The sequence below is a fragment of the Chiloscyllium plagiosum genome, unplaced genomic scaffold (assembly GCF_037043375.1).
Source record: "Chiloscyllium plagiosum isolate Xiang-an unplaced genomic scaffold, Cpla_swu_hap1 HiC_scaffold_23, whole genome shotgun sequence".
In the NCBI taxonomy this organism is placed as follows: domain Eukaryota; kingdom Metazoa; phylum Chordata; class Chondrichthyes; order Orectolobiformes; family Hemiscylliidae; genus Chiloscyllium; species Chiloscyllium plagiosum.
Window position 1 is genome coordinate 18,394,410 of NW_028270161.1, and position 21,146 is coordinate 18,415,555.

The following is a 21,146-nucleotide window of genomic DNA, read 5'->3' on the forward strand; positions in this document are numbered from 1 at the left end:
CGTTTGTGATAGCACACCAGTGTTAAAGCAGCAGGTGAAGGTTCCCAATTTTGAAAACTATACAGTATTGCCTTTCAAGAGTGCACATTCAGACAGAGCAAGGACAGGATCAGCCTTGATTCTACTACCTCCTAGCACTAAATAGTCTATCGCTTACAATAAAGTCTCACATATACATAAGTTATTCAAACGAGGTGTCGACTGATGACCAAGCTCCAAAGAACCTTACCAGAACTTGTACTGAGTATTCATGAGGGTAAGCAGAAAAATAGAGGATCTACTCTAACATGATTCAGCTCAATGCTAAATTAGAGACTTGTTCACAAAAATGTTGGGCAAGGGGAAATGCTGCACCCATCTGAAAAAAAAAGGAAACCTCGACTAGAATCTTAAAACAAGTAGAGAGGAATAGATCCAGTTGATCAAAAAAATGGGAACTTCGATGATAAATGAACCATACCCAGGAATACCAAAAAAGGGTTTCTAAAGATTCTGAATTCTACACATTTCCTATTGCTTACTCTATTTCATCAAGATAATCCTCAAACAACTTTATTTGCAGTGTAGAGTTGGTAGCAAATGGTTTATAATTGTCAATTACCCAAGGACAAAAATAATTTGAGCACTGTTTAAGTGGAATCAGTCCAGATCTTACTGTTAACATAAGATCACTGCACCTCTCTCAGCAGGTTAGGTGGATATTGAGATGGATGTGAAAAGCTGCTCACAATAACCCTAAAAGTACTTTAACAACACTGGACAAAGGGTTAGGCTGTTAAACTAGTAATACCATCTTTTTAAAAATTCCTTTTCGCTGTTTTTATTCATGTGCCCAGTCCTTTCTTCTGAAACATTACTGCATTTGTTCTCCTTCCTTCCAATTAAAAGTACAACAAAAAACTGAAGGACAATAATTATGATGTGTTCATTCTTTTGAGCCAAGTTGACTAAAAAGAACTGTTAACATTCGAATCTACCAAATCATTGAAATGGTCTCTTCCTTCTAAAAGATGTGAACTGTTAAACATTAAAACTGTTTCTATCAATTCATAACATTTTAACATTGAACCATAACAGTCAGTTAGACAGATGCAAAAATGGAAACAGGACGGAACATAAAACAAATGTCATCACAAATTATTTGAAAGATAGAATCGTATCCAAACGCCCAAAAGATTAAGCAACTGCTTACATAATTTAGTGTAGCAGCCTCAATAAGAAGTAATGTACTAGAAGGAAAAATATGAGCACTAGATTCTAAATGGCAGCTAGAAAATAGATCAGCATCCTGATGACCCCAACACACAAAACTTATATTTAGAAAACTTTTTTAAAAATCAAATTACAGTTTCTTGCAGTGATTTTGCTTTTATTGTCTCTTTCATTACAAACTAGAGAATCTTCAATTAAAACAATGGCTATGAACTAGTTGTCTTCAGACTCATGTCTTGATTGCGGTGAATGCTATATTCACTACCTTGCAATTAAAATCTGGCAAGGAACGAAAAGTGACTCCTCACCTATCTGCTTAACTCTGTCACTGACTCCATATCCCAGGAGTCAGTTTAACTTACTGGATGAAACATACAAACTGTCAGTGACTTTTTGCACTTTACCACAAACCCATGGAGCAAAATGGCAAACACCATATCACAGCATTTAAGCTGCAATATGCTTTAGACTATGGCCAGTAAAATGGAGATTCACATTAACAACCGCACATTGAAAATTACATGGAGGGCAGCCAGAAAGGTGGCTTTGTATTTGCACGTTTGAATTCAATATTCCCCTCAGTTATCTCTTCATGTTGAGGGAGGGGGGGGGGGGGGGGGGGGGGATATTTTCAGTAAGACAATTTATAAAGAGATCCATAGCAATCGCACAAGTCAAAGACAGGCAAGGACAAGTTGAGAAAGACACTCATTGCCCTTACAGTCAAGTAGCTAATCGAAAATCTTACTCAAAGATTTACAACTTTTATGTAACTGTACTCCTACAGGGATCAATATTGGATGAGGTGGGTCGAGACAGAAGCTCAAGATTCAGGTGCTACTGCAGTGCTTGCTGTCGTCTTCCAGCCTCGTGCTTGTCTACTTTGGATTCCAGCATCTGAAGTTGTTTTGTCTCTAATTGCACTGATTGGCTGTTAACAGTCCAATAGATTAAATACCAATTGGTAAAACCAGCTACTTGCCTTCACAAAAACCACATTCCCTCACAGGCCATACTGCAGTCAAGATACCGTGGAAACTACAGAATCACACCCACAGTCTTATTCTGTGCACATTTAAAGATCTGTCTCATTCAAATTGAGATAAGAGGATCGAAGGTCATAGTTGCTGCCTGACCTGCTGAGCATTTCCAGCATTTTGTTTTTTGAAAGCAAAGATCAAATGGTTTTCAGATATTCATCCAAGATACAAGACTGAACTGCAACCTGGCACTTTCCAATATTTATCATAAAATCTACAATGTTCTTAAGAGAGCAAATAAAAAACATGCTGACATTTGGAAAATATGAAAATCATCCTGAACAGGCTGCAATGTCATGAAATAGTCAGGCAATCCATTGGGAAGGGAGCACACTTAATCATCAATACACAAGTGATTGCAATGTTTTAGCCTTCATCTGGGACTGAACATGATATCAATCCAGTTAAGTAAAATTGAGATTTTCACTATTTGAACCTGTAAATTTGTTTTCTTACCTACACGTGATACAGTAGCTTGATTCAGTAAAAAGACAAGAACTTTCCAATATCAGAAACTATTTGTAACCAGAAGACATCTCTGTAGTTTCCTGAGTCACGAGTCCTACAGCAAAGAAACAGACCCTTTGATCCATCTCGTCCATGTCAACCAAGTTTACCAAACTAAACTAGTTCCATTTGCCTACGTATGGCCCACATCCCTCTAAACCTTTCCTATTCATGTACCTGTCCAAATGTCTTACAAATTTTTTACTGGACCTGTGTGTATCACTTCCTCTGGCAGCTCATTCAACATATGAAATACCCTCTGGGGGAAAAACAATTGCCCATCAGGTCCCGTCTAAATCTTTCTCCTCTCACCTTATAATTATGCCCTCTACTTTTGAACTCCCTTAGCCAAGGGAAAAGGGCTTTGTTTCTCACCTCATCTTTGCCCCTCAATTTTATAAACCTCCAAGGTCACTAACTTCCCATGCTTCAGTGAAACAAGTCCCAGGCTATCCAGCCTCTCCTTATACCTCAAAACCTCCAGTCCTGTTAACAACCTTGTAAATCTGCACCCTCTTGAATATAATAGCGTTCCTGTAACCAGGCAACCAAAATTGTACTTGTACTCCAAAGGTGGCATCACCAATATTGTGTTAAACCTCAACATGACCTCCCAACACCTATACTTGAAGGTCTGGACAACGAATATGGTGTTGGGTAATAGGGTGAAACACTTTTTTTGGGTTTTTAAATTATTTTTCTCACTGTATTCTATTTAGCTATACTTCGATGAATAATCACCATGTTAAATAAAATTTCAAAAAAAGGCCAGATTTCATTCTGGAATTTGACCTATCCAACAGTACCATCAGCAGGGATCATAAAAGCATCTGCATATTCTGCCAAAGCCAACACAGAAAACTTATATATCCAATAAATAATCAAAGCATTAAATTGTATTTTAAAAAGTTGTTCATGAGTACAGTTATTACAAAATTATGACAAAGCAGGACTGGCTCTGACCTCAAAAATCATGAAGTGATTCTAGATGCTGGTCATGGCAACCATCAATTCCAATCTCCCAGCCTGCCTCAATCCCCTACAATTTGCCTGTTGACACATTAGGTCCACTGTGGATACCAAATCCCTAGCCCTGCACTCATCCCTGGAACATCTAGACAAGAAGACAACCTAGGTTAGACTCCTGCTCATTGACTATAGCTCTGCAAACATTATCCCTTCCAGGCTGATCTTAAAACTCCATGATCTTGGTCTTGGCTCTCCTCTCTGCAACTGGACCCTCAGCTTTCTAACCCAGACAGGAATCAATGAAGATAGGTAACAGCATCTCCTCCACAATAATACTCAACACTGCAGTCCCCCTCATGCTAGTGTCCTCAGCTACCGACTGTACTTCCTGTATACACCCACAACTGTGCTGCCAAATTCTGAACAAATTTCAACTACAAGCTCATTGACAACACCAGCGTAGGAGAACGGATATCTCATGAGTCGAGCGCGAGAGCGAGCGCGAGCACTTGGCGACGTGGTGCAATGAGAACAACCTCTCTCAACACTGACAAAACGAAAGAACTGATCATTGAGTTCAGAAAGAAAGGAGGAGTCAATCTACATCAACAAAATTGAGGTCGAGAAGGTGGACAGCGTCAAGTTCCTCGCTGAGAATAACTGACCATCTGTCCTGGACCTTCCATGTAGATGTGATGGTCAAGGCAACACAACAATGCCTCTTCCTCAAGTGGCTCAGGAAATTTGGCATTCCCATGTGGATCCTCACCAATTTCCAGAAATGCATCATTGAAAGCATACTGTCCAAGTGCATAATGGCCTGGCATGGCAACTGCCTGACAGAAGTTGGTGTGTACAGCCCAAACCATCATGGAAGCCAACCTTCCTTCCATGGACTTCATTTACATGGCTCACTACCACAGAAAGACTGCCAACATCAAAGACCTATCGCACCCTGGTAATGATCTCCTACAACTTCTGTCAGGCAGAAGATAAAGAAGCCTGAACACACACCAGCAGACTCAGCAACAAATTCTTCCTATCTCATAAATGAATGAATGGTCTCTCATCTCAAATAATACTGATCTTGCTAACGCTGATCTCACCTAGCACACATCCTGTGTGATGTAACCTGTATGTCTCCAAGTCTTTTTATAACCTTTGATCTGCACATCCTTGCTTACTACAGTCTGCCTGTATTCCTCTTAAACAAAGCTTTTCACTGTAGTTCAGTACACAGACTGGTAAATCAATCAGGTCCATTATGCCAATACCAGCTCTTCAAAATGAGCATCATTACCAAGTGCCTATCTCCTGCCTTTCCCCCACAGCCTTGTGTACTATTTCTATCCAATCAAATCAGTAAATGCCCTCATTGTCTCAATTTGAACCGGTCTCCACCAGATTTCCAGACAGTGCATCCCACAGCTTAACTACTCAGTCAAAAACCTTTTTCACATATCAAGCTTGCTTCCTTTGCACTTTAAATCTAATCCCTCCCATTTAAGTTATTTTACAATCAAACAGCTGCTCCCTATTACTCCATCCAGCCAACTCATTGTTTTGAAAACCTCTATCAAATATCCGCAGCTTTTTTGGTCCAATCAAAATAACATCGCCAATATGTCCTCAGAACTGAAGTTTCCCATTCATGGGATCATTCCCGTGAATCACATCTGTACTAACTCCAATGCATTTACATTTTTCACACAAAGTGGTGTCCAGAAAAGTATACAACACTAATAATCATCTTGTACAAATTCAACATCACCTCTTTGCTCTTTCACCGTATTTCCCTATTAATAAAGATGGTGAGAAGGCATGCTTTAACTGCTCTCTCCACTGCCCCGACATCTTCAGTCATCAGTCCCAGTCCTTCTGCTCGTGCATCCCGTTAGAATTTCACCCCAACATTTTACATTGGTTGGAATAACATTGAAAGACAAAGTACATCACCTCAAACTTTCTCAGGACTGAACCTCATCTTCCAACTATCTACAGCAACACAAGTGCGCTTTGTCCTCCTCACAGTTCACAATTCTTCCAAATTTTATGTTCCCTGCATAGCCCCAAGATCCAGATAAATAGATAAATAAATATATAAATATTAACATTTGTGCAGTTGGCATTTTTAAATTAATTCCTATTAATCACAATACAACTCAACTAAGCAACAGGATTTCAGCAAGCTAATCAGCCTTTCCTCCCTACCAGTGAAGTATAAGCTGTTTACCAACCTTCCCAAATGATCAATTGCATCACTGATGTTTAATTAATCCACATTAGTTATAAAATTCAATTTTTACTGACTTTAACTATTAGCTTGCATGATCAGAGTGTGATTGCTATCCTTCACACCATTGATTGGTTCAGATCAACCAGGAGTCATGGTCCTAAATGAATTTCTCAATACCTTTTGGAAAGGTTTCTACAACCAGACATCTGGAAGAGTTGTGAAAATACTCAAAACTTGATTAAATCTACCAACACCAATTATTGGCCCTCATTTCAACAAACTTAACTTTGGGATCGGACCCAACACAGAAATTCCAAATGGAACAAGCTCCACTATCACAGCATTATCTATCCATCAAGGAGATATTGGGAGCAGACTGGAGAATAGAAAAGTTTTAAAAGGTTGAAGAATGTGGTGAGGTGGTAAAGAGCATCAATATTTTTAAAGATAAACTGATGATTAAATATTGCAAACTTTTGTTACAAATTTCCTGATTTAAAATTTCTGACTGATGTTATATTATATCACAGTTGAGTAATATCAAGGAATATATAGAAATTCCTGGAAAACAAAATCATCTCAATTGCCAAGTTTCCTTAGGTTACAATGATGGAATTCATCAGTTAAGGTTAAAAGAAGTTGTTCCTTCAGCACCCATATCAAATAGATTTCAATTTATACCGTCTCAAGACAATGCCCCCAATTAGCATTTTCATGCCATTAAGTTTACAGGAAACCATGACAACCGCACATGCAATGGCATCTTCTTTCCTGCTTGTCCAGCCTGAGTCACCCATATCCTAAAAATTAATAAGAAAACTTGACAACCATTACAATAATTTGGATTCTAGTATAATCTAAGATGAAACAATAACTCGTCTCTCACTTCCATGTCCTGATTGGTAACCTGTGCATGTCCAGAATTTTTTTTAAAACAATTGTAATCAGTCAATAGTTAGACAATGTTAATATAGTTTAAATGTCAAACCAAGATCAAAACATCAGAATAAAACAACTGTCTGATCCAAATGTGCCTTAAAGAAATCTTTCCACCAGAATTTGCAGAATACAAATCAGTGCCCAAACTTGTTCTTCCCTTCACATGTAAAAACTTGCAAATTAAGAGCAACATTTTTAATTTGAAAAGAACATTTTTGTCAATAGCTCATTTATTGTGGTTTGAATTAGCATTTCTTACCGTAGTCATTTTACAAACACCCTACACGTTAAAATAAAAAACCTCCCACCCAAATATAATGCATGTCATTACTACAGCAAGTAATTTACCATTCCAACTCTAATACATTTTCCTCAAATAATTCTGATGTAAATTAAGCCAACTTTTACGTATTCTTTGGTAGTTGTTATCTCTAACTATGGTAACATCTCTTATGCCACTGAACCAGTTCTACCTTGATTCACTACTAAAAGGTTCTTAAAAGATCATTCTTTTTTCTAATCAAGGTAAATAGAAAAAAAAGTGAGCTGAATTACTATTAAATAAGCAAAGCCAACTGAATGAGCAAAATGCAAACACCAAAACAGGAAAACAAAATGCCAGATTTAATTTCATCACATTATGGTTTCCTGTTGAGCAACCATTCTTTCATTATTCAGCTGCAAATGGTTTCAAAAGACGAACCAGTACCAAAGTTTACAGTGTTTCCTCTGTCACATCCTCAGTTACAAAACAATCCAGACAAAATCTATTCAAGACAGCCTAATCATGCTAGCATAAATTTTATATCATGCAGATATACTAATTAAATGTTCAGTCTTAATTACAACTTTCCATCATGCACTGTTATTAAACCTTAGTGTACAAGTTAGCCTCCCATGATAGTGTCAAAGTAAGTGTTCAGATGAAGTTACAGGCCAATTTAATAATTGGAACAAACGTAAGTATGCTTGCACATATAATTTAGTCTCTAGTTGGAAGGCATACATTCTGTGGTTACCTTCATATTTATAGATCAATTAAATTCCTATATCCTTTATTAGGAAAATTTGCGACACAAAAGGAATCCTTCCACACATGGTACCTACTGCAAGGGTACGAGAAGACAAAGAGCAATTAAAATTTTCTTTTTATGCATGAACATGGCAAGTTTAATAGAAATTAGTGATTTTTGATATCTTATTGGTTAATCTTCCATGGAGCTGCACATACATCAGTCAATACATTTCCCTATCTTCCTAACACTTTTTGCACACTAGCATTCATGCTCTGACCCTAAATTCATATGCTCTCTCAAAAGGTGCACAAGTTAAAAATATCAACCTTAAGTCTTTGTGAGGGCTTAAATCATTTTGCTTGATGCTGTGATCATTACAAACTGTAGGCGCACAGGAAAACATTGACAGCTGGCAAAACAAAAGTTGAAAGACTTGAGACCAAAATGCAGAGACTTCTCAACAATCAAAATGAATGCAGGAATGGAAATATACAACGGGAAAAGACTGAAAAACAAACAATAGGAAATGAAGCAGTCCAGATTAAAAGTGGGCACAAATGTATTATATCTGTCAAACTTTAATGCATCACAGAAAGATCAGCATGCTGATAGGCAAGTGGGCATGGGTGAATTCATACAGAAACCTGGATTTCACTAAACCAGAGAACCAGTTGATGTCTATTAAACTTGCACCTATTGTACTCTATGATGCTTTCTACCCACCCCCACCCTCCTCTAGCTTATCGCTCCACGCTTCAGGCTCACTGCCTTTATTCCTGAAGGGCTTTCGCCTGAAACGTCGATTTCGCTGCTCCTTGGATGCTTCCTGAACTGCTGTGCTCTTCCAGCACCACTAATCCAGAACCTAATTCCAAGGTTCAGCTGACATTTACGAACCACGAAATTTCAACACTCAGTTTTAAAAAATAATCGAGGTAAAAACAATGACTGCAGATGCTGGAAACCAAATTCTGGATTAGTGGTGCTGGAAGAGCACAGCAGTTCAGGCAGCATCCAAGGAGCAGCGAAATCAACGTTTCGGGCAAAAGCCCTTCATCAGGAATAAAGGCAGTGAGACTGAAGCGTGGAGAGATAAGCTAGAGGAGGATAGGGGTGGGGAGAAAGTAGCATAGACGACAATGGATGATTGGGGGAGGGGATGAAGGTGATAGGTCAGGGAGGAGAGGGTGGAGTGGATAGGTGGAAAAGGAGATAGGCAGGTAGGACAAGTCCGGACAAGTCATGGGGACAGTGCTGAGCTCGAAGTTTGGAACTCGGGTGAGGTGGGGGAAGGGGAAAATGAGAAAACTGTTGAAGTCCACATTGATGCCCTGGGGTTGAAGTGTTCCGAGGCTGAAGAGGAGGCGTTATTCCTCCAGGCATCTGGTGGTGAGGGAGCGGCGGTGAAGTAGGCCCAGGACCTCCATGTTCTCGGCAGAGTGGGAGGGGGAGTTGAAATGGTGGGCCACAGGACGGTATGGTTGATTGGTGCGGGTGTCCCGGAGATGTTCCCTAAAGCACTCTGTTAGGAGGCGCCCAGTCTCCTCCCCCCTCACCGCTATCCAAGGCCCTAAAGGAGCCTTCCACATCCAAAGTTTTACTTGCACATCCACTAATATCATTTATTGTATCCGTTACTCCCGATGCGGTCTCCTCTACATTGGGGAGACTGGCTGCCTCCTAGCAGAGCGCTTTAGGGAACATCTCCGGGTCACCCACACTAATCAACCACACCGCCCTGTGGACCACCATTTCAAATCCCCCTCCCACTCTGCCGAGAACATGGAGGTCCTGGGCCTACTTCACCGCCGCTCCCTCACCACCAGATGCCTGGAGGAATAACGCCTCCTCTTCAGCCTCGGAACACTTCAACCCCAGGGCATCAATGTGGACTTCAACAGTTTTCTCATTTCCCCTTCCCCCACCTCCCCCTAGTTCCAAACTTCCAGCTCAGCACTGTCCCCATGACTTGTCCGGACTTGTCTTACCTGCCTATCTCCTTTTCCACCTATCCACTCCACCCTCTCCTCCCTGACCTATCACCTTCATCCCCTCTCCCACTCACCCATTGTACTCTATGCTACTTTCTCCCCACCCCCACCCTCCTCTAGCTTATCTCTCCACGCTTCAGGCTCACTGCCTTTATTCCTGATGAAGGGCTTTTGCCCGAAACGTCGATTTCACTGCTCTTTGGACGCTGCCTGAACTGCTGTGCTCTTCCAGCACTACTAATCCAGAATTTTAAAAAAACAAACCTAGTTAAGCAGCAGCTTGCAGTCACAGCAAGCAACTGTTAATCTGCTTCAGTCTGAACTCAATGAGCAGCTGTCATTTCTCTCTAGTATGCAAAAGCATTAATTCCTTGTACTCAGCGATTCAGGCCTCATTCCATTCCTATCACTTTATACCTTTAACAGTACAAAACAACAGCCACAGGAACTGTACTTGTTCTCCTAACAGTCTAATAGACTATATTGGCCTATTACCATAAAGTAGTGAACTCAAGATCCAATTTCATTAAATTATTCTGCAGCCAAACTCTGATTTAACATTGGGAGAGTGGAGAAAAGTAGTAAAAAAATGAAATCAACCAATATTGCAGGGCCTGCCTTCCACCTAAACACCTTGGAGAAAGTGGATGTATTGTGAATGGAAATGGGGTGAAACTTAGTCCAAAGATAGCCACTGGCATCCTTGGCAAGAAATTAGAGTTGCAAGGAGATAGGGTAGTGATAAACGGCTCCATTTCAGAATGGCAGGCAGTGACCAGTGGGGTACCGCAGGGATCCGTGCTGGGACCACAGCTTTTTACAATATATGTTAATGATATAGAAGATGGTATCAGCAATAACATTAACAAATTTGCTGATGATACAAAGCTGGGTGGCAGGGTGAAAAGTGATTAGGATGTTAGGAGATTACAGGGTGACCTGGACAAGTTAGGTGAGTGGGCAGATGCATGGCAGATGCAGTTTAATGTGGATAAATGTATGGTTATCCACTTTGGTAGCAAGAACAGGAAGGCAGACTACTTCCTCAATGGAATCAATTTATGTAAAGGGGCAGTACAGAGAGATCTGGGTGTTCTTGTACACCAGTCAATGAAGGCAAGCATGCAGGTACAGCAGGTAGTGAAGAAGGCTAATAGCATGCTGGCCTTCATAACAAGAGGAATTGAGTATAGAAGCAAAGAGGTGCTTCTGCAGCTGTACAGGGCCCTGGTGAGACCACACCTGGAGTACTGTGTGTAGTTCTGGTCTCCAAATTTGAGAAAAGACATTCTGGCTATTGAGGAAGTGCAGCGTAGGTTCACGAGGTCAATTCCTGGAATGGCAGGATTACCTTACACTGAAAGACTGAAGCGACTGAGTTTCGAAGATTGAGAGGGGATCTGATTGAGACGTATAAGATTATGAAAGGATTGGACACTCTGGGAGTAGGAAACATATTTCCACTGATGGGTGAGTGCCGAACCAGAGGACACAGCTTAAAAATACGGGGTAGACCATTTAGGACAGAGCTCAGGAGAAACTTCTTCACCCAGAGAGTGGTGGCTGTGTGGAATGCTCTGCCCCAGAGGGCAGTGGAGGCCCACTCTCTGGATTCATTTAAGAAGGAGTTGGATAGAGCTCTCAAAGATAGTGAAATCAAGGGTTATGGAGATAAGGCAGGAAGAGGATACTGATTAGGAATGATCAGCCATGATTATATTGAATGGCGGTGCAGGCTTGAAGGGCTGAATGGCCTACTCCTGCACTATTGTCTAAATGTGTCTGCCAGCAAAACAAACAAATTCAAAGACAACTTTTCATCACTAGAAAACAAGGGAAATTTTGTTCAAGAACCTAACTACAAAATCGCTCTGTTAAACAGAATTTCTAATTACTTGCTTATAGGTCCTCAAAACTTCTTTCAAATCTCTCCCCTCCAAGATCTAAGGGGGGGGGGGGGGGGGGAACTCAATAAATCTCCTTTAAAAAGATAAAGATCTAACTTTTTCAAGCTAAAGAAAAAGGAATTATACAAAAGGCTTTGTGTCTAAGCTAAGATTGTTTCAAGAAATTCTTTTACATTGATGATACCATCCCCTCCAGAGAGAAAATACTATTTTAATACTGTGAATTGATTCTCAACGACAGATTTTCTATCTGAATCCAGTATCAAGCTATGCTGAGTGGAACAAAGCTATCATGGCACCAGTACAGCAGAATTTCCCCAATTCACTGAAGTCGCACAGCAGAATAAGCTTCAGACAAATAGTAAGGGAATCCAAAGGATGTTAAGTTGCAATCAAAGACAAGCAGCTTATCTGAAAAAATTCAATTACAGATCAAGCCTTTCAATTAAAAGCAAAGCACACAATAGCTCCATTCAGCAAATGTAGGGTATTAGACTATTAGAGTCATAGAGACATAGAGCATGCAAACAGATCTTTTGGTCCAACTTGTCCATGCTGACCACATGCTAAATTAATCTAGTCCCAGTTGCCAGCATTTGGCACATATCCCTCCAAATCTTGCTGATTCACGTAACCACCCAGATGCCTTTTAAATGTTCTAACTGCATCAGCTTCCACCACGTCCTTTGTCAGCTTATTCCATACATACAACCCGTACTGCATGAAAGAGTTGCCCCTTAGGTCCCTTTCAAAATGTTTCCCCTCTCATCTAAACCTATGCCCTTTAGATCTGGACTCTCCTGACCCAAGGGAAAAGACCTTGTCTACCCACTCTATCCATACTCATGATTTTATAAACCTCTATAAGGTCATACCTCAGCCTCCGATGCTCCAGAGAAAACAGCTCAGCTATTCAGGTGACAGCCTCGTTAGATTTGTGAAGAGTTAGAATAGACAGAACTGCTGAAATGGGATACTTGTTACTGTACTCGCAACCTTTCACTCTTGAACATTGTGGAATTGTTTGGTCAAAGGTCGCCTCAAACTGTCTTTTTTGCCGACAAAATAAACAAGTTTTTACTATGGTTTTTCTTTCAGGTTGAAGTTGGTAACAAACAACTTGGCCCAGCAGCCACAGCATTATTGTACTTTTGCATCTTTGATAACTTTTTTAAAAATATGTTTTCATTGGATGCAGACCACGATGACTGCCCAGAGAGATTTAAGACAGCTGCACTGCTGAGAGTCTGGAGTCACGTTTCTTCAATCAACTGGGCTTTTACGACAATCAATTGGTTCAGGGGTATTATTAGACCAACTTTTACTTTCACTTTTTTTTTTAAATTGAATTCAAATTTCACCCTTTACCGCAGTGGGATTCAAACCTAGTCCCGAATTCAGAGTATAAATTTGAAGTCTTTGCAAGGGCATTGTGATTTTTCACCACATTGCAATTAAATTCAAATGAAGAGCACCGAAAAGCTCACCTAACGCACGGAAACTTTTCACTCTTCTTTGCCCGAAATTAATCACGGTGACTTGAAAAAAAAAAATCACATTGCCATTGAATTTCCTTCAGACTTTTGCACTGTGTGCCGCACATCAAGTTAGTCAAAGACTTGCAATTCCTGCATTATTTATGAGCTAAAAGAAAATCACCACTTTTTGAAATGCAAGTGAATGGAGTTGAATAAAACACATCACATACATTTTGTTAGGGCCACAATTCAACAAACTCAACTAAACGAAGATCTATAGGAACAAAACAGACAGAAATCATTGATTGGAATTTGGAAGAACAGTCATATTGTACTTGGAATATCAACTCTCTCTCTCTCCATTAATGCTACCAGCTCAACTGATTTTCTTTAGCACTTTGCTTCTATTATTGAGTTAAGCTTCACTGTTCTCCAGCCCTACATCCCTGTCCTTTTCATACTGGCTTACTGAAATGCTTCTTAAGAGTAAAGGCATTAATACAAAACTTAATAGTTATTGCAAGTATACGGTGGTCATGTTTGTGTCTTTAATGACACCTGACAAAGAGTACATTAAGAAATGATGAAACTCTCAAGAAAAATGATGATCAGCTTTCCTTGAAGTACAAACTAATGGCTCATTAAATCAATAACATACTGAAGACAGAACTTCTGAAGTTATGAGTCACTGACACCATATTTGGTAACATGACTTTTAGGAAATATTGCTACTGTCCTGGAAATTCATCATTACAATTATTTAAAAGTAGCATAGAAGGAAACCAGAATAGCACCAACACAAATTGTTGACTTAGGGATTCGAATTTCAGCAGTTTCATTCAGCCAAGGCTTTTGAGAACCATTGTATTTTGTGGAAGCGTATGGCCAGCGAAAACATACTGATAAACACTAATTTCAAACCACAAATGTCAGCTGATGAACACACATCAAAACAGTAATGGGGGTGGAAGACTTACTCAAACTTACTCCCCAAATTCTTGTCAGCGTTCTGCAGTCCAATTTGATTTGTAAAGACAAAAAAGATAATAAATTTGAAATTGCTTATCCTAAACATTACCTTTTAACAAGGGGAAAAATGTAGCAACTAACTTCCTTCCAAACAGCATTATAACTGTACCTACACCATATGGGTGGCACAGTGGTTAGCATTGCTGCCTCACAGCACCTGAGACCCGGGTTCAATTCCCGCCTCAGGCGACTGACTGTGTGGAGTTTGCACATTCTCCCCGTGTTTGTGTGGGTTTCCTCCGGGTGCTCCGGTTTCCTCCCACAGTCCAAAGATGTGCCGGTCAGGTGAATTGGCCATGCTAAATTGCCCGTAGTGTTAGGTAAGGGGTAAATGTAGAGGCAAGGGTGGGTTGCGCTTCGGCGGGTTGGTGTGGACTTGTTGGGCAGAAGGGCCTGTTTCCACACTGTAATGTAATCTAATCTAATCTAAATATCAATGGCAACAGCTTACTGCGAGGGCAATTTTGAATGGGTCACAAGTGCTGCCCGTTCCACTGGTGTCCGCATCCTTCACATCCAAGGTGCTCCAAAATACTACAACCATTACTCAAGTGATATCCCATGTTATATTTCAACCAAGTAGGATGGCAAAGTCACAAAATTTACTTGGTTGGAGGACCTGTGTCCATTAAAGGTGACTCAGTAACACTACCACTGACCAAACTGATCGAGTCCCCCAGAAATCTACAGACTCTAATTACAACTAGATGGTGAGGGAATCAGTGAGAGGGAGAAATCGGCAAAACATTTTGCATATCAAATACTTTTCACATGCAGAGAGTGGTTCTCATGTGAAATGAACTGTCAGAGAAATTGTAGGTGGAGATACAGTTACAACGTTTAAACATTCAGACAAGTACATGAGTAGGAAAGGTTTGGGATATGTGCTAAACACAGGCAAGTGGGACTATTTAGTTTGACTAACTTGGCTGGCATGGACAAGTTGGACCAAAGGTTCTGCTTCCATGCTGTATGACTCTACAAGTTGATAATTTATGTAGGAGACTGCCAAAACTGTAAATTAAATGACCACCTTTTTTTGCTAAATATATGAAGCAATGCTTACAAAGGTGTGAATATTGGTCAGGACATGGCTGAAGTTCCACTGGTCTGATCTGAGCTGATTCACAATCTTTTTTGGCTACTTGAGACAACAGCTATAGGAAATATAGTTAAGACTGAGTGCATATACATGGCTAAACTACTCTTTCACTACGCTTATACATTGCTTCTTGACATGGTGGATTACAATACAATGAAAAATAAATTCTCGGACAATGAACTGTCCAATAGAACTAATCACTCAGCATGCTCTTCAGCAAATTATGCAGTTGACAGCTGAATCTACCAATTGCCAGTTATTAGTCATCCTCAAACATTCTACCCAAATCCCTTCACTCTAACACAACCTGCAACATCAGAATGAAAGATCCAATTTGACAATACAGTGAGAGGTCTCAGAATGGCTGATACTCAAAAATGTCTTGGATGCCTTATTAGGGTGGGCTTAAAAGTTAAAGCAAAGTGAGCAACCTGAAGCACAAACATTGACAGTACTTCCCAATCACTTTTGCTAGCCTACCTCAACTTAGATCTGACTCATCCTCCCTAACTGTGATGAGCCTTTTATTGGTTTATCATGTTAAAAGTTCTTTCAAATAAATGTAAACTATTTCAATTTTTTAAAAAACTTTCCACTCCGCAGTGAGAACCAATTATGAACTATAAGGCAACATTAAAAACATCACAAAAGAAATTCATAAGGGCTAAGGTATCTGTGATCGAAAGAATGCTGATGCAATTCTTTTATTAAATAATAGACTGGCCTATCATTACTTTTTAAAACAACAATCTCTGCTACTGTCAGAGTGAAAATCATTTGCACTAAAAATAGAGTATTTTCTATTTCCAGCATCCCGAGTCAACATCAAGAATCCAGTTGAAGTTAGACAAAATGAAGCTAGCTCACTTTGCACTTAAGGTCCACCATTATGCAGCATCCAATACATTGAGTACCAGCCAATCTGAGAGTCGTCACAAACTGTAATGTCACATCAGATCTTTAAAAACAGGCAATGGATAGACTCAAAACCAACGTTCTAGAGGTGAACAATCAATGTCTAACCCACTGCACTTTCCAGTGCCTAGATATGCTTTCTGCGTTTTGGTTCTGATCGTCTTTACTCAGCAAATCATCAAGTATTTTTAACAGAATGTTTTGAGATAAAACAAGACAGCTTGACTGCTTATTGAAGTTGTGCTCATTTGATAACAGTCTTCTCCTTGAAATATGCTACTATTACATGACTTTCCCTAATTGGACGAACAGCCAGTCTCCAACTTTTAATCATTTTCCTCTATTGACAAACAGTCAGTATTTTCACCAGCAGAATAAAAAAAGTGGAACCAAAAATTGCTAAACAAATTGAAACCATGCAGAGACATTAACCAGTCATTATTTGCCAAACCTTTCAAGAAATGAAACAATGTAACAGAAGTATGGAAGATTTTACATTAGTACAAATTAATTTCTAAATAAAGATAAGTGCTCTAACACATACCCAAATCACTTGCATTCATTTAACAAGGTATTGGACATAATTTGTTACACGAGGAAACACAAAATCATTCCTTTAATCTGTTATCAAGTATCCTGCAGTGAAATGAGGAGCGTAAATGACAGACATCTATAAAACAATAAACTGGCTTAATTTCCAACCACAAAAATAAAACATCTGCTTCTTGCTGAACAGGAAACCTTTTAAGTCAGTGGCCTTCCCCTTTGTTCCATAACTCTGCTTAGAGGTACAGGTTGTTCTGGTAGAATACATGTTTTGTCAATGTGAATTGACTATAACACAACTAACAACTTGTGGACACAGTGCAGATAATGCACACTTACTAGTGAATGGGTATAGTGATCTTCAATAGTGCAATTTTCTATAATTGTGTTCTGTAGCACGATTTTCTATAGCACAAGCTTATTGAGGAACACAACTATCGCATTACAGCAGAACACGCAAAACTCTTGGGTTCATAGCCGTTTGTGTCTTTATGCACTAAATGTCTGTTACAGCTCAATCTGACTAACCCCAACATGCAGACAAGTATCAACAGCTTTTTCATAAACATTTGGCCGAAATCAATGGTTACAAAAAATAAATCAAACAATTGGTATCAGCTCATTTGGTTAAGGCAGCAAGTAGCTAAGCAAATAGCCAAGCCATATAAGGCAGGAAAAACCAACTTCAGCTGTTGATCAAGAATGACATCACTAGCAATACAATTGGCATCAGCTCCCCAGGTTAACAAAGATGAATTAGTGGAGATTCTGGCTTATTACGCAATCATACATTACACATATATAGTTATCAGGTACTGCTGAGCTATTACTCTTCTCTGAAAAAACTTGAGGTTCTGTGGCAATGTCCCTACATCTAGGCCAGGAGACCCAGGTTCAATTCACATCTGCTCCAGAGCTGTCTAACACCACCTCTGAACAAGGCTCCCTTCTTTCCATCACAAACCTGAAACCTAATAAGCTTCCTGATACAGTAATTGGTTCCAATCCAGGCCCACACTTGAAGGGACACATGACAAAAGCACCAGATGCTCTTGAAGAAACCATAAGCAAAAATCATTGCTTTTAGGACATGAATCAGGGAAAATTGACAGAAGAATTTCTTATTTTAAAAAACACTAACTTGACAAAGCACATCAAATTATTTGGAGAATCTTTTTCACGATAAAGAAACTTCAGATTCGTTAGAACAAAATAATGAAGCATTCCTGCTAGCAATCCATTTCCACTAGGTCACCTCTAACCTCTCCATGAACATCATGTTAAATTTATTAAGCAAATGTTAAAAGTAACTCAAAATATGAGGACACGTTGCCAGATTCATAAAAATACAATCCCAGTCAACAAACTGACTATCACTTGACTTAAATGCTCAAGTTACAAGGTCACAAAAACAAAGACTCTGTTTCCGACAGACTTGTGTACTTGTACAGAACATTGCTTGAGCACAATTTTTTTTAATGTCAGCAGAAGATCACAAGGCAATTCAATCCTCCAATAAAATCTGATGAGCAAAATAACACTACAGTTAACAGCGCCAAACACTGCTTTTTAAATAAAGACTCTGGTCTGCTGCCTTTGGGTAAACAAGATTAACAGAATCCCTGTCCTGTACCCTTAGCGTAAGTAGCTTTGGTATAATCTCCAGAAATCTCTGCACAAATTTCTAATGCTTACACGACAGGTTTACAGACAAACATAAAAGAACACAATGCTTCTTGATTACTAGAATTTTTGGAACAATGGTATCCAATAGGGTTAACGGCAGCATTGCTGAACAGCATACATTGCTCTCCTCTGATTAAGCCTACAGCTCTACTTTAAGCTACTCTAAACATACACACAACACTTACATTAAACCACGAAAAATAGTTCAACTTAATTTAGTTTTCACCCACATTATTTTCATGTCACTCCAATATTCACAAATTGAAAATAAGCTAACTTCAAAAATAGAAGGCTGGTTTCAATAAAATGCACTAAACATCGATGCCTACATTGGCTTTCAGAAACAGTTTGAAAAGGAAACCAATTCCAAGGAAGCTTCAGGTGCTTTTAAATTAAAATAGCCTGGCATTCTCACTCAAGTCCAATTACTTCACTTCAGATACTAACAATTAGATTGTCAAAATCTCACCTCCATGTTGCTAACACAAAAGGTACACGTATATTATGTAGAACTGGCTTTATATTTTTCCCCTCTTCCTAACTGCCAACAATATTCGTTCTTCATTTAACCATAACTCACTTAACACGAGCAAATTCCCCATCTCCTTTGTGCTCATTTTCTATAATGAGACAAATCACGTTAGCAAGCAAGATCCACACACCTTTTGCCATTACTATGATTGTGAAAGCAACTTTAAAAGTCATCTATTCAGTTCATCAGTGCGTGAAGTTATAACAGACTGGTGATTCCTTTGCCTTGCCACAATCCTATCAGATTGATAAAACTAGTTGCTAGGAAGAAAACAGTAATACAGATCAAATAAATTAATTTTGAAAAATGACCCCATATGCAAAATGTCAATTCATTTGCAGACTCTACATAGCAAGCTAGGTATTTATAGGATTTGTGTTTCAGATTAGCTTTTTCCCTATAACTGCAAAACTAATCTTTTTATGAAATGGTTCTTGCAATATGGACTGCATTCTCCCAGAATGCAAGTGTGCAGAAATATCCAAGGTGTGAGAAGAAAGCTATTTACTTGGGAAGGCAAGATGAGAAATGCAGATTTGAGATTACAAACAGATCAGCCAGTGTATTGAATGGCAGAGCAGGTGCTTAAGGCTTGCTCCGAATTTGTATGTTTGTAATAGAACATTAAAAAGATGGAACTTCCATGCTTGTCAAGCAGACTTAAAGTGAAACAACTTTCCTACAATGTGGTCAAAACATGGAAGAACAAAAGCAGAATAATTTGAGACACAGAATTAGCTTATCAAACCACAACAAAATTTGTATCCCGTAAATTTCTTTGTATGCCCTGCTACCAATCAAATGCTACTTATCATTCATACAAGTAACACACCATATAGACTGACAATTGATGCAAACCTGTGGCTAGCACAAGATTCTCATTAACATTTTTTTCCATCTACCTACCAGTTAGAAACCAGCAATAAAATCAGGGTTTAACTTAAACTTTCCAATTCACACAAAGTTATTAGTCCAAAGTCAAATAGACAGATCTATAAGAAACATCCAAAAGAAAGGTACAGTGGCATAGAAGTTTAAGTAGGAATTCCAAAGCTTCAGACCTAGGATGCTGAAATAATGAAATGACTAAAATCAGGAGGTAAAAACAATGACTGCAGATGCTGGAAACCAGATTCTGGATCAGTGGTGCTGGAAGAGCACAGCAGTTCAGGTAGCATCTAAGGAGCAGCGAAATCGACATTTCGGGCAAAAGGTTTCCTGATGAAGGGCTTTTGCCCGAAACGTCGATTTCGCTGCTTCTTGGATGCTGCCTGAACTGCTGTGCTCTTCCAGCACCACTAATCCAGAATAAAATCAGGAGATGTATAGCAATGAGAATTGGAGATGTACAGACATCTCCCAAGATTATAAAGCTCGAGTGTGCTTGAAGGCAGGGAATGAGGCAAGGCCAGAAAGGGATTTGACAACAAGTCTGTGACTAGCAAACAGGTATACGAGAGAGAAAGAGAATTCAACTTGTTTGATGTTTGCACTGCAAATCTCTTCTCAAACAGATCAATGTTCACCTCAACAAGAATTCACAGACTAAGCGCCCTCACTTAGTTCACTTGAATGACATGATTAACTGATTACCAGTACGCCACCGCCTCCCCTGGAAGTGTATGCCCCTGGACGAGTAATCCAAAACTTTGATATGGCCTGGGGATATGGGTTTGAATTCTACAATGATGAAAATTTGAATTCAATAAAAAAAATCCAGAATAAAATTCTAGGCAATGGCAACGTTATAACTACAGTCAAATGTTGTAAAAACCCAAGGGAGGAAGTCTGCTATCTTTACCAAGTTGGCCAACATACAACTCCAGATCCACAGCTACTTGGTTGACTATAACCAGCCTTCTAGGAAATCGGGGTAAATACTGGCCTAGCCAGCAAAGACCACATCCCATGAATGAATAAAAAAATGTACAGTATCTGCAGTCATTTTTCATTTTTCCATTTAACTATTTTCAATGTATGTTATAATGTACAAGGCAGTGAACTCATGGAAGAACAGAGCCACAATATTAACTACTTCAGT

General features: G+C 39.3%; 1 protein-coding gene and 1 long non-coding RNA gene across 3 annotated transcripts in view; both read right to left on the minus strand.

Moving 5' to 3' along the window:
- The window catches only part of ube2h (ubiquitin-conjugating enzyme E2H (UBC8 homolog, yeast)), a 117,941-nt gene that overhangs the window by 83,700 nt on the left and 13,095 nt on the right, over nucleotides 1-21,146 (minus strand). The gene's annotated exons all lie outside the window — the stretch shown is intronic.
- LOC148145821 (uncharacterized) overlaps nucleotides 1,835-21,146 on the minus strand; it is a 31,770-nt gene continuing 12,458 nt past the window's right edge. The window contains exons 2-3 of the long non-coding RNA XR_015761078.1: nucleotides 8,246-8,328; nucleotides 1,835-8,009 (exon numbers count right to left, since the gene is read on the minus strand). This is a non-coding gene — a long non-coding RNA (uncharacterized LOC148145821). The remainder of the gene's footprint in view (nucleotides 8,010-8,245; nucleotides 8,329-21,146) is intronic.